The 12,500-nt window shown below is 35.8% G+C and overlaps 1 long non-coding RNA gene across 1 annotated transcript in view; it reads right to left on the reverse strand.

Annotated features, from left to right (window-relative positions):
• Nucleotides 1-12,500, reverse strand: part of LOC135214123 (uncharacterized) — a 253,713-nt gene that overhangs the window by 66,084 nt on the left and 175,129 nt on the right. Inside the window, exon 4 of the long non-coding RNA XR_010314275.1 lies at nucleotides 338-363. This is a non-coding gene — a long non-coding RNA (uncharacterized LOC135214123). The remainder of the gene's footprint in view (nucleotides 1-337; nucleotides 364-12,500) is intronic.

Below are 12,500 nucleotides of genomic sequence, written 5' to 3' on the forward strand. Positions count from 1 at the left end.
TATATATATACTACATATAGTATGTGTATATCTATATGTAATAAAACGAGTAAAATTTGTGTATATCTAACTCTCTCTCTCTCTCTCTCTCTCTCTCTCTCTATATATATATATATATATATATAGTAAACACATACATATACATACACATACACACACACGCACATATGTATACATACATACATATAAGATTAAGAATGTGGAATTCATCGCAACACTCGATGCATAAATATACAATGTATTTCCGTGACATGTTAGATCTCGGCCCAGCTGATCCCGACCACTTCAAAAGAGGCTGGAATACCATTAAAACAATAAACCATTTCGTTGTACTTACGTGGCACCTAACGAGTCGAAGCACTCCTGCAAAGAAACGGGACGAAATATAGTATATTGCCACAAATAATCATGACTAATGTGTTATAATTAATTGGGCTAATTATGATATGAAATGAGTCAAAATACTTCCAGAAACTTCACAGTAAATTACCCTCATTTGCGCAATGACCATTTTCAACTGCTAGCCAGTATTGAGCAATTTGATTAATTTAATATGTGACTGTTTTCATTTATAAAAAATGTGGATAATTGTCACGGGTTCTTTAGGGAGCTATAAGTTCTTATACCGTTGCACAACTATTAGCATGGATAGGAAGAAGGCTACAATTCCGAAGATCCACTGCCCAAAGCTCTTAATGTATCATCAATGAGATTAATTTCAAACGAGCCCTATTTAACGAGAATGACTCACCCGAGACGGGCAAACTAAGATTAAAAAAAAGGAAAGCATATACAATATATATTGGGACGCTTTTTTTAGCCAGGTGTCATCTGAGATGAAAAAACAACACAAAGGTACAGCTTTGTAGATCTCCTTCTGGAGAGAAGGGGATTTACAAACACTTTTCACTAACCTATTGTCCTCCATTCCCTCCATAAGAAAGAATCATCTCAAACTACTGATCCATTCTTCCACCTGTGGTATTTTCTTTTTTATTTTTGTCACTTTTACAAATCTCCGCATTTCACATTATTTCTATTTTTTAAAGACACATATACCACAAAAACACGTCATACAAGTATCTTCAACCATTATTTTCACTTGCACTTAATATCTGCACCTCTTTTCCTTAAAGGAGAGTTGGTTCCTACCTATCTTGCTCCAACAAACACTCCAATTTCACTCCAAATTTTTTCTACACTTCCATTACACCTCTTCCCTTAGAAATTAAAAATATAAAGATAAATATAAGGAAAAACTTGAACTTTCTCTCTAAAAAATGTATGACACACAAGATTTAAAATTCTACAGTGAAAAAAGTGTTCATGTTAAAATACGATTTATATAAGCCAGGCTCGAAGAGAACTATAAATAACGAAGGGAAGAAAATAGCCAGGTACTTCACTCTTCGAGTGAAGCCCCTAGCCCGTGTCTTAAGAGAATGGAAGTTAATTCATCTTTGAAAGCGGAAGCAAGAAAAGGGTTCAAAAGTAACTCTATGGGAGAGATTGTCAGTATTCCATTGCTATTAAATACAGCAAAACCAATTAGAACCATCATCACTTACAAACAATAATCGCACTCATGTGAAAGACACTAACTCAGTTCTACTTCTGAGTGTGGGATTTGATGAAAAAGAAACACCCGTTAATGATAGCATATCATCTACAGCGCAACTTCATTTTCACTTACGTTTACAAAGAAAGCGTACAAAGCAAACAAGTATCGACTGAAAATAATTAATTCTAGAAGCTGGAGTATTTCCTACAAAGATCAAAATGCAAAACATTATTTCAGAACATTTCCTTCCTTCTTCCTGCCAATAACTGGACTAATTTCACTTCGATGTTCACGGAAAATTAACGAACCAATCAAGGTGCACACAACTCCAGATGTGCTGCCCGAAGAATAATTCGCTGAAGTAGAAAATAATATCTCCAGTGAGGAACAAAAGCATCAACATTTTCCTAAAAATTTCCTCTCCCTTCATCCCGAACTCATCGAGGAGGAGTTTGTTCATACCTCAAACATTTGCAAATCAATCCACTTTTCCGAAAGCTCCACTGTATTGCCCGACGAATGATTTAAGAGAACAATAACACTGGGGACAGTGACAATTGAGAGAGAGAGAGAGAGAGAGAGAGAGAGAGAGAGAGAGAGAGAGAGAGAGAGAGTCGTAGCGATAAATAATACAAAGAGGGCATAAAAGCCAATTTCTTTTGATGAATATGTATGACCTTTGCGATTTTTCGTCAGAAGAAAGAAACCCTTAAGTTTTAAATTTAGTTCTACACAGCTAAGGTTTCAGCTCTAATATGCCCTTTACTTCATTTCACATTTACTTATATTAACACTAAATTTTGTGTGGATAATTTTTGCCGAGATGGCGCATTTACATGTGCTTGTGATGTACATTCTATTTTCACTTATCACAAACTCTTACGATGAATGAGAGGACCAGAAACAGTGGAAATAAAACCAAAGACAAACTAAAAGAAGCAGAGGAAGAAGAATAATAATTTCGACTATTTTTTCCCCTGAAATGAAGTTATTCATCAACAAACCCATAAATTATGTGGCCTGATAATAATATTGATGGCCTAACAAATCACCAGTCATTCAATAAAATCTCAAAATCCAGATAACCTGTCTTTCAGTGACAACTGGAAAATTCATTACTTATCAGATACCAAAATAATTTATCGTCCATTTGAATAGCTGATAGCCATACTTTTGCAATCAGGAACTGAAACCGCCGCTGATCAACCAAGATCATCCCTGCCCAATCCAAATCCCACCCTAATTCAAAATAAAAATTAACAGAATTACTAACAATCTTCAGCATTCAGCATTCATCAAAATCATTAATCATCAACATCAATTCCCCGTCATTAACTTCAATGATTCACAATTATAACTTAAAGGTCATTCGCCATCTTAGGACAAAATGATTTCAGATTTCTTCTCAAATTCATTATCTTTCCTATATTAGTGAACCCGTAATGTTAATAATTATGGTAATATGAAAGAGGGTCGAGACGTTAAGTCCCGACTTTAAGGATGTTACCTACTCTACCTAAGCTTGGTCCATGAAACCTTCATTCCACATACCTAACGACGAGAGAGAGAGAGAGAGAGAGAGAGAGAGAGAGAGAGAGAGAGAGAGAGAGAGAATAATAAACAGCTGTCTCTAACCTCGGGCCCCTAATATATTCTGCCTGTTTCTAAGTCTGAATTACGGAACTGGGCCTGCCAGTCCGATGCTACTAGGCTCATCTAAATGTTCCTATACTGGCCACGGGAGCCTTTATGTCAAAGGCGTCTGGCTTTCATCAATGGTCACTCAAGGATGCATCAAGAATATAGAAGAAATCGAATACATCATTCAATTCTATAGGACAACTTTCAGCCCTGGTTTGCCAGTTCCAAATGTATCCGGGCTATATTGATATATTAATGCCATATAGCGATCAACAATAATGAAAAATTAGTGCATCAATTTTATCCTCAAAAGGATTTCAATGTAACGGAAAAAACCATAATTTCCGATGTAATGGCTGCATTGATGTTAATGATGTCAACTGCAAACTTGCCCAGGGGTTTTAGTTGAAAGAAACGAAATATCCTCTAAAACATTAATGACGTCAGAGCAAATATGTTTAAAAGCATTAGGTTAAATTATGTATAATAACAGTAATGATAATCTCAATGATAATCTCTATCTCAATTTTTATTGGAATATCGTTCAACGAATTGCAGGGGGAAGAACAGATACGTTGTTTTTGCAAAGGGCTTGTTGATGCTTACAAAAAGCACACACACACGCACACACACACACACAAAAAGGCATCAAACGTTCAAATAAATTTAACTTAAGTCCACTTTTGAAAGAATTCTAGTTTTATTGCTTCAATTATTAGGAAACCTAAATTTACCATATAAGTATCAATCATTACAAAGCATTTACTTAAAATGACATAAAACTAATACAGTTACGTTATTCCCAAGTAATATAAAATGTTATATTAGAATCTGCATAATTGTGCGGGAAAAATGAAAGGCGAGGAGAACGAGAGAAGACGTAACATTTTATGAATGAAGTAGTAAAAATTGCGTAATTACCAAAATAAACGAATGATTAAATATCCATGAACTTGACGACATAGAGGAGAGAAGATCGAAAGAGAGAATTTAGAAATGATTAAATGACTAGAAGAAAATTTATATAGGCAGAAATACTCGTGGAAATATAGTCAGATGCAATGAATAAAGGAAAAATATATTCCAAAGTTTGTTGGTCATTCGTGAAAATAAAGCAATGATATATATAAAAAGCTCTCGCAAGAACGGTGAGAGAAAGATCGTAGATCCTGAGCTTTCGTCTTTATTTCAAGCCCAGATCACAATAACCGGGAACTGTGATCAGACCTTGAAAACCTATTCCTGTGCGAGCTCTTATATATATATATATATATATATATATATATATATATATATATATATATATATATATATATATATATGATATATATATATATATATATATAGATATATATATATATATATACATATACTATATATATATATGGTTATACACCAACAAAAAGAACAATCACTTGTAATTAATGCCCTAGCAGCATCATAACACTTACAGTCATACAAATAAATCCAAAAAGAAATAAACTATACACAAGGTCATAAACATGAAACTAACAAGGATAGAAAATATGCGGCAAAAATATCGGTACATCTTTTTTTTAAAGGGAAACTGTACACCATCTAGAAGAAAAAAGACCCAGAAAAAGATGCGTTGAAAATGAACACACACCTTCGATGAACTACAACCTTCTACTTCATAAAAAGATAAAAAGTACTTCAGAACTATATAAAAACGAAACTGAATAATGCACTACTGTCCTCTCCATATCCCTGATAAACGAAAATCTGCCAAATATGCTAGACTATAAAAACTTACATAAAAAAGGCACAAAAGCAAAAAACACAAACAAATTAAAACGGCATCATAAACATCCACACTTCATTCAACAATTAACAAGGCACTCTGCGCTCAAAAAAAAAGAAAAAAAACTGAAATGCATAACAGACACACTCGATAATAAAAAATGTAAAACTTACTAAAAGTTGACAACCTGACACTGCTAAAACGTCCTATTAAACCATTTTCGCCGGAGAAAGATTGGCACGCAGTGGGAGCGGAGGTGTTCTGCACTATTTTTGTAACGAGAAATCAATAACATGAGTATTATTCCGGTCGTTGCAACTTATACTTTAGCATTTACATTCCGGAGTGCTGCAACTTGAGGAGGTGTGCTTTTTTCCGATGTCCGAGAGAGAGAGAGAGAGAGAGAGAGAGAGAGAGAGAGAGAGAGAATATGTCAGCCTTGTTATATAAAAGGAAACCAAATAACATCCTATTTAGATGTTTTCATGTAACTGTATGGTAGAGCTCTCTCTCTCTCTCTCTCTCTCTCTCTCTCTCTCTCTCTCTCTCTCATAGGAAAATAAGTTTATGTTCACCGTACACAAGTTACATATTCTTCAGGCTCGAGTACCAAGACGAGCTAACAATAGCCGTAAAAAACAATGCTTATAATTTAGCTGGCAATACCAAAAGACGTCAGACCTTTCAACGTGACTAAATGATACCTACACCCTATTTAAAATCATTATGACAGCTTCATGACAATGAGAAATAAAGCGACTGATTTGTGAAATTTATACTGCCAAGCCAAGCACTGGGACACTTTTGGCCATGCAGCGCTAGCCAGTGAAAAGAGAGAGTTGGAGCGGTTGGACAGCAAAATAAAAAGCCGGAAAATAAAGGAGATGACGTACAAGGGTCTAAGAGTGGAGCAGGGGGAACCCAATAGTTGTACTTACAAGTAATAGAGACAGGACAGCAAGACTAAAGAAAAAGAAAGAATCGGGAATGGAGGTAATATAAAAGTTAAAAAGGGATACTGCAAACACCCTTCAGTCATGTCTACAGTGCACCACGTGTGGTAAGCTGACGGCAATGGCCCCCTAATGGGATTGAGAACTCAAGAAATGAGTAAATAAACAGATTAATACAAGAACAACATTAGTAAAACCGTACAGATTAAAGATATTGTAAAAGGACAAGAGTCGTTCGCAAATTGCATAACAAAAACGTCAATACACCATAAACAATTTCTCAAAATGAATCTTCTGCTTCTTGCTGACATTTCTCTGTCCACTTCTCTTCTTTCACTGTGATTGCCAGACGGACGAACTTTGACCTTAGTGCCTGGGAAGTTCAGACAGGTGGAGAATTCCAAGCCATTGTCATTTACGTTTTTTATTTGGGTAAATAACTTAGGATTTATCGCATGTGAACTGTTATTCATTCAATAGCCAACGAATGACTTAGGAAGGAAGTATGGTGAGCAATACATTGTTAAGGAAAAGAAACATACTTCAACTAACTCATGTAAAACGCTGAGTGGCGAAGAGATTTAGTAATTAATAACTGACTGGTGCAAGGTCCAAGGTCTTTCAAGGCCAAGGCCGGTGAAACTGGACCAGTAGAGACAGTAAAGACTTACAATGGGTATATAAGGCCTCCACCTCTCTATTTAGTAAAAATAAGGGAACTGCCAGGGACAAAGGAATGAACTTTATATAGGTATGACAACATGACGTTAGGGAGCACGGTAGGTGACCAGTAGGAGGATCACATCACGAATAAGGAAGCGGAATCGTGATCTGATGTCCAGACCAGGTTGGGAAAAAAGTTAACATGGTCTGGACATGTGATGAGAAGGGGTGAGAAACAGTTGATAGTAGCAGGAGGAAGAATTGTAAGAAGTATCTTACGAGGGGATATATTTATAAAGACGATAATGATAAAAGAGTATCAAAGCCTCTTATAAATATAGATCGCTTAAGTTTGGCATTTTTTCTAACCCTACGGTTATACAATTCTTACATAAAACGTATTACATGCATTCAGAGCATAGCTTCATATACACAACTACAGTTAGTTTTTTCATTAACAAAAACCTTTTAAATCATTACAACTCTATATTCATTTATTTTGTTATGTATTCCTAACAAAAATAAAAATGGGGCTGATATTTTTTCTTTTAGTACGTATCAACACTTGAAAATATTGGACGATGAAACAGCCTCTGTTCCACTGCCCTTCCTTGAAGGAACATTCAAAAATATTTAACATTATTATTTGCGCATTCATTCGGTATTTCGCTATTTTTCATAGTTATTATGTCTGTTTACCTCAGTTATGGTTTGATTGGACTATATTTAGCCTGAACTGATTACTTTCATTTATTCATGACATTGAGAGTCCTTTCTTCTTCTTGTTCTGCTTCTTCGGTCTGTTTATTCTTTCCTTTATATATATACGTGTATATATATATATATATATATATATATATATATATATATATATATATATGTATATATATATATATATATATATAATATATATATATATATATATAATTTATTTTATATATATTCTCTCCTGACAGTGGGGGGGCAGACAAGAAATACATATATAGTTTTTCTCCTAATAAGGGGGGCGCCTGACAAGAAATGTTCACTGACAAATTAAGCCACTGGACAGAAATTCCAACGCCATCCAATCTGTACAGATATCTTATCATACACCTTTTTCCAAGCAAGTCTTTACGGGGAGAGCTTTCTAGTATACTCATACACACACTAAAACAATGTGTGTATATATATATTATATATATATATATATATATATATATATATATATATGTATATATATGTATATATATATATAATATATATATATATATATATATATAATATTAATATATTTTCCTCACGAAAGCTCGACTGTGATTCTGTAAGATTTTCGAAATAAGAATGTCTACAATGATACCACGTCTTTTGGCCATTGTATGTATATATAAAAATATATATATATATATATATATATATATATATAGATCTATATATACATAACTTATATAGATATACATATATATATATACATATATATACACAGATATATATATATACACTGAAATCATGAATATCATGAATAATTGACGATCTTCATTACCAGCATATACGCAAAAAGACTTTCAGAAACTACATACGTGCACATTCATAAACTAAAATATGTCAAAATATGACATACACCCGTTCATTCACAGCAATGCCAATTTCACACCAAGAGATGCTAATAGATCCCACGAAAAAAAATATTATTTATATCTGCCCAGCTAAACTAGAGTAAGCGTCTCGGAAAAGAAGGAAGTAATAAGACTTCAGGAAGGTGAAAGTATTTCCTAGAAAACAAGTTTTCTTATCAGTAAGTATGATGCTGAATAAATAAAATCGATCACAGAGTTCCCCCCCCCAACCCAAACAACACGGGGGGGGGGATAAATCACAGAAATGTCACCAAAAAACCATTTATCTTTAACTGCAATAGATCTTAACATTATTTATGCGGAAAAAAAGATATACAGGGAGGCATTCTGAGAAGGTATACACACCCCCATCCCAAGCAAATAAAAACACACACACACACACACACACACACACACACACACAAACAGGAACTGCATCCGGATCCAGTTTTCCATCTCAAGAGCCAATCAACTCTCTCTTGGTCCAAATCCAACCATCCACAAAAATTTCATCGAAATTAATTAATTACTTTTTGAGGAGACAAACAATGGAAAAAAAACTGGGAGAACACGTGACGGAAAGTGAATAATATAAAAATAATAAAAAAAAGAAGACAATCGAATAAAGAAGCAATAACTCTCGAGGAACTGTACAAAAATGTTACGAAAATTCAATAAGAAAATCCATTGACGTATGACGACTCCTCTGGCGTTTGTACGATAGTTGAGGGAGGGAATGGGGGAGGGGAGGGGGGGGGGGGGGGATGGGGGGGGATTGGATGATCTGCTTGCTTTCTAACTGGCGCTCTCTCGTGTTCTCATCCGGGGATTAGCCCAAACGTTGTTCTGTCGTCCTTGTCATATCTTTCCGTCCGTCCCTCTCCACGATCATTCCATTTATCCAATTGCCATGACTAATACCCTTATTAATCCATTTACCCCACTCCCTTTCAAGGTCCGGTTCATTCCCTTCTCTCTCTCTCTCTCTCTCTCTCTCGTCTCTCTCTCTCTCTCATCTCTCTCTCTCTCTCCACACTTTGCATAAAGAGGGTAAAGTCAAATTCATCTATAAAATCCCCATTACAATAAGAAACAAACTCTCTTCTCTCTCTCCCCCTAGCATTAAGAGCAAATAAAACTAACCTCATAAAACTAGCAGGTATTACAAGAAGCAAACGTTCAGTCTCTCGCTTTCGGTCATAAAAGGCGTATAAGGCATATTTAGCTTGTGAAATTCTCGGCTGTATGAAAACAGGATATTTTCCCGCTCGTTTTCGGTGATACAGATGACAGTAATATTTACAAAAAAAAAAAAAAAAAAAAACAGCTCTGTTAGTCTCTGTCTTCTACAATAAAGGAGCCAGTTCAATCGGCTCTCTCTCTCTCTCTCTCTCTCTCTCTTTTCTCTCTATACTATATATATATATATATATATATAGTATAATATATATATATATATATATATAGATATATATATACTTATATATATACACACACACACACACACACACATATATATATATATATATATATATATATATATATTAATAGAGTGTACTGTTTTCCCACTCCGTCTAACAGCATTATCTATTCCACATATCTCTCGATATCCTTTAATTGAATCCAATTTTACATCCTTTCTTTTCCTCGTTTCATGTACTTTCCGTGAGACTGGAACAAAAATAAATGAAGTACAATCTGGCATACTGTAGTTTCTTTCATCAGATTTTCTCATGTTATTCAGTCGTCATATCAGTTGTGGCAACTCTCTCTCTCTCTCTCTCTCTCTCTCTCTCTCTCTCTCTCTCTCTCTGTATGTCTGTGTGTGTGTGTTTGTTGAAACTTACCCTTTCGATTCTTGCGTTCGTGTAAATCCTCTCCTGGAAACGAGGACTGGGCGAATAATGTTACTGATTCTGAACCTATCCCGTATTTCTCCTTTATTCTTTTCACTTTTTATCATCGGTTGTCTCTTTCAAGATCAACTGGTCCTGATGTGATACTTTCCTTCCCAAAGCAACAGTATTCTGCACCTTTAAAGATCCATGATAATTATTCAAAACTATTTTCCCGTCAAAAAATAGTTATTTTAAAGAATGTCAAAATCAATTTTAGATATTTCAAAGACCAATTCAGTTCCAGATCCAAGTTCTATAGCTTTCAAAATCAATGTGATTTCAGATTTTCCAAGATCCATCTAATTCTAGTTCACCCTACTCCAGATAATTTTGGATTCTAATTCATCTCTCCAATATAAAAAAAAAAAAAATTCCCATATGGGCTATGTGAACAATGATTCCCATCTGAAAACAGCCAATTAATCACGTTTCCAATTTTATGCTTTTACAAATATCCTGATAATCATTCACATCAAAAAATTTTCTCTGCTAAATATTAAATCTATTGTATCTCAACAATCATTTGTTATATCAAGTCCACGCAGTCTATCAAGTCATATTCCTAACTTGTTCCATTAAGATTAAAGTTCACTCCTTTTAAGCCTAATCTTCGCTGATAAGAGTAAGCTGTCACTTCTTCCCCTTAATATATTCATCCCAAAACATAATTCTTCTTTCTAATGACCCATCATATTTCACCGTCACAATTACCCATCACTTCGCGTCACCTCTTACAATTTTATTAGTATAATTTCAACCTCCAGATGCATTTTTATCGTAACCCTTTTTAGCATACCTTCCTTTCATCCTAGCAACTCTATCTTTGCCTTTATTTTCATTTTTTTTATTCCCTATATACCCCCCAACTCTGACATATTTTCTGACTTATTTCTGAACTTATTTTTAATGATATCAACACCTTTCCCCAACATTTCGGCCTCGATCTCCGACCATTTTAACCAGTCCCTTTGAACCTTTTTTAACTTCTTTTTCCTTTTTTATTTACCTTCAATACTCCTTCCACATTTTCCTTATCAAAGCAGAGGGGAACAAAGGAGGATTGAACGAGGTGAGGGAGAAGTTAGGTTAGGAATGTAGGAAAGGGGGGGGGGGGGGGGAGAGAGAGAGAGAGAGAGAGAGAGGTAAGGTAAGATGAGGGTTATGGAGGAAGGGAACAACAACTGTCCCTTTTACCTTTTCCACACCTACCACTCTCAACCCCTCCAAATCTTCTACCAATACGTACTTTCCTCAATTCATCCTCCCGCATGAATTGTCTTGTCCCACTTTTCTCTCCATTTCACTTCCTCTTCTGTAGCACTTCTCTTCCGTAACTTCTTCCTCTCTCTTCTCTCTCTCTCTCTCTCTCTCTTGTTTTCTTGCCCTTCTCAACTTTACTATCCAATTCAAACTATCATCCACTTCTTAGCTTTCTCTCTCTAATTTTTTTTCCTCTACCTTCACAATCTTCTTCTACTCTCACTCTCTCTCTCTCTCTCCTCAACCCACCATCTGCAAGTTTTCTTCTCCTTCTTCTTCCTCCTCCTCCTCCTCCTCCCCAGCCAACCCTCCCATCCCCCTGCCCCAATCTTTCTTCACTCTCTTTCTATCTCACCTCACCAACCATCTCCAACTTTTCGTCTTCCTCCTCCTCCTCCTCCTCCCCGTTCTGGCAGTTTCTTCTCTCCCCCTCCCCCAGCCTCCTTTCCACCCCCACCCCCGACCCCCACCATCGCCTCTTTCCAAACTTCCAGATCAACGAAGTCGAGGCAAATTCGGGGAAACTTGCCTAATTAGCCATGTAACGGAGACCGGCTTCGTATAACTGAGAACGTGTACAACACTGCGTTTTCTGGCACAACTCTTCACCCCTCACCACCTCCCTTTCCCCCTCATCAGGCAGCCGCCATCCCCCCCTCCCCGCACCAAAACCCTCCCCTCTCCGGTAATTCCATGACCGTATCTCCAAACCCTTCTTCGGCCAAACACTTCTAACATGCATTCAGAAATAACACGAGACACCCGCGGGCGGTGACAAGGATCTCGACAGAGAGAGAGAGAGAGAGAGAATACATTACACATTACACAGAAACACACGCGTATACATATAAAGGTTATATGGTACATATATTTATCAATCTATCTGCCAGTATCCAGCAGGCGTACTTAATATTTTATCAGAATCGCGTATAGCATAATATACACTATTTAAGTTTTTATTTATTTTCAATCAATTTATGGTTTTGCTTTAGTTCCATTTTCTCGCTGTTTCGCACAAAAGCATCCCTATCTCTTCTCTCTAACTCAAGCACCGTGTGAGTTTCCTGCACGCAAATCAAAGTTGATTTTCCCTCGACTCATAATAATCACAGTAATAATAATAACGTGAATCTATAATAATTTGTGTGTGTGACGAGGATAATCGAC

This window comes from Macrobrachium nipponense, chromosome 45, assembly GCF_015104395.2.
Source record: "Macrobrachium nipponense isolate FS-2020 chromosome 45, ASM1510439v2, whole genome shotgun sequence".
Taxonomy (NCBI): domain Eukaryota; kingdom Metazoa; phylum Arthropoda; class Malacostraca; order Decapoda; family Palaemonidae; genus Macrobrachium; species Macrobrachium nipponense.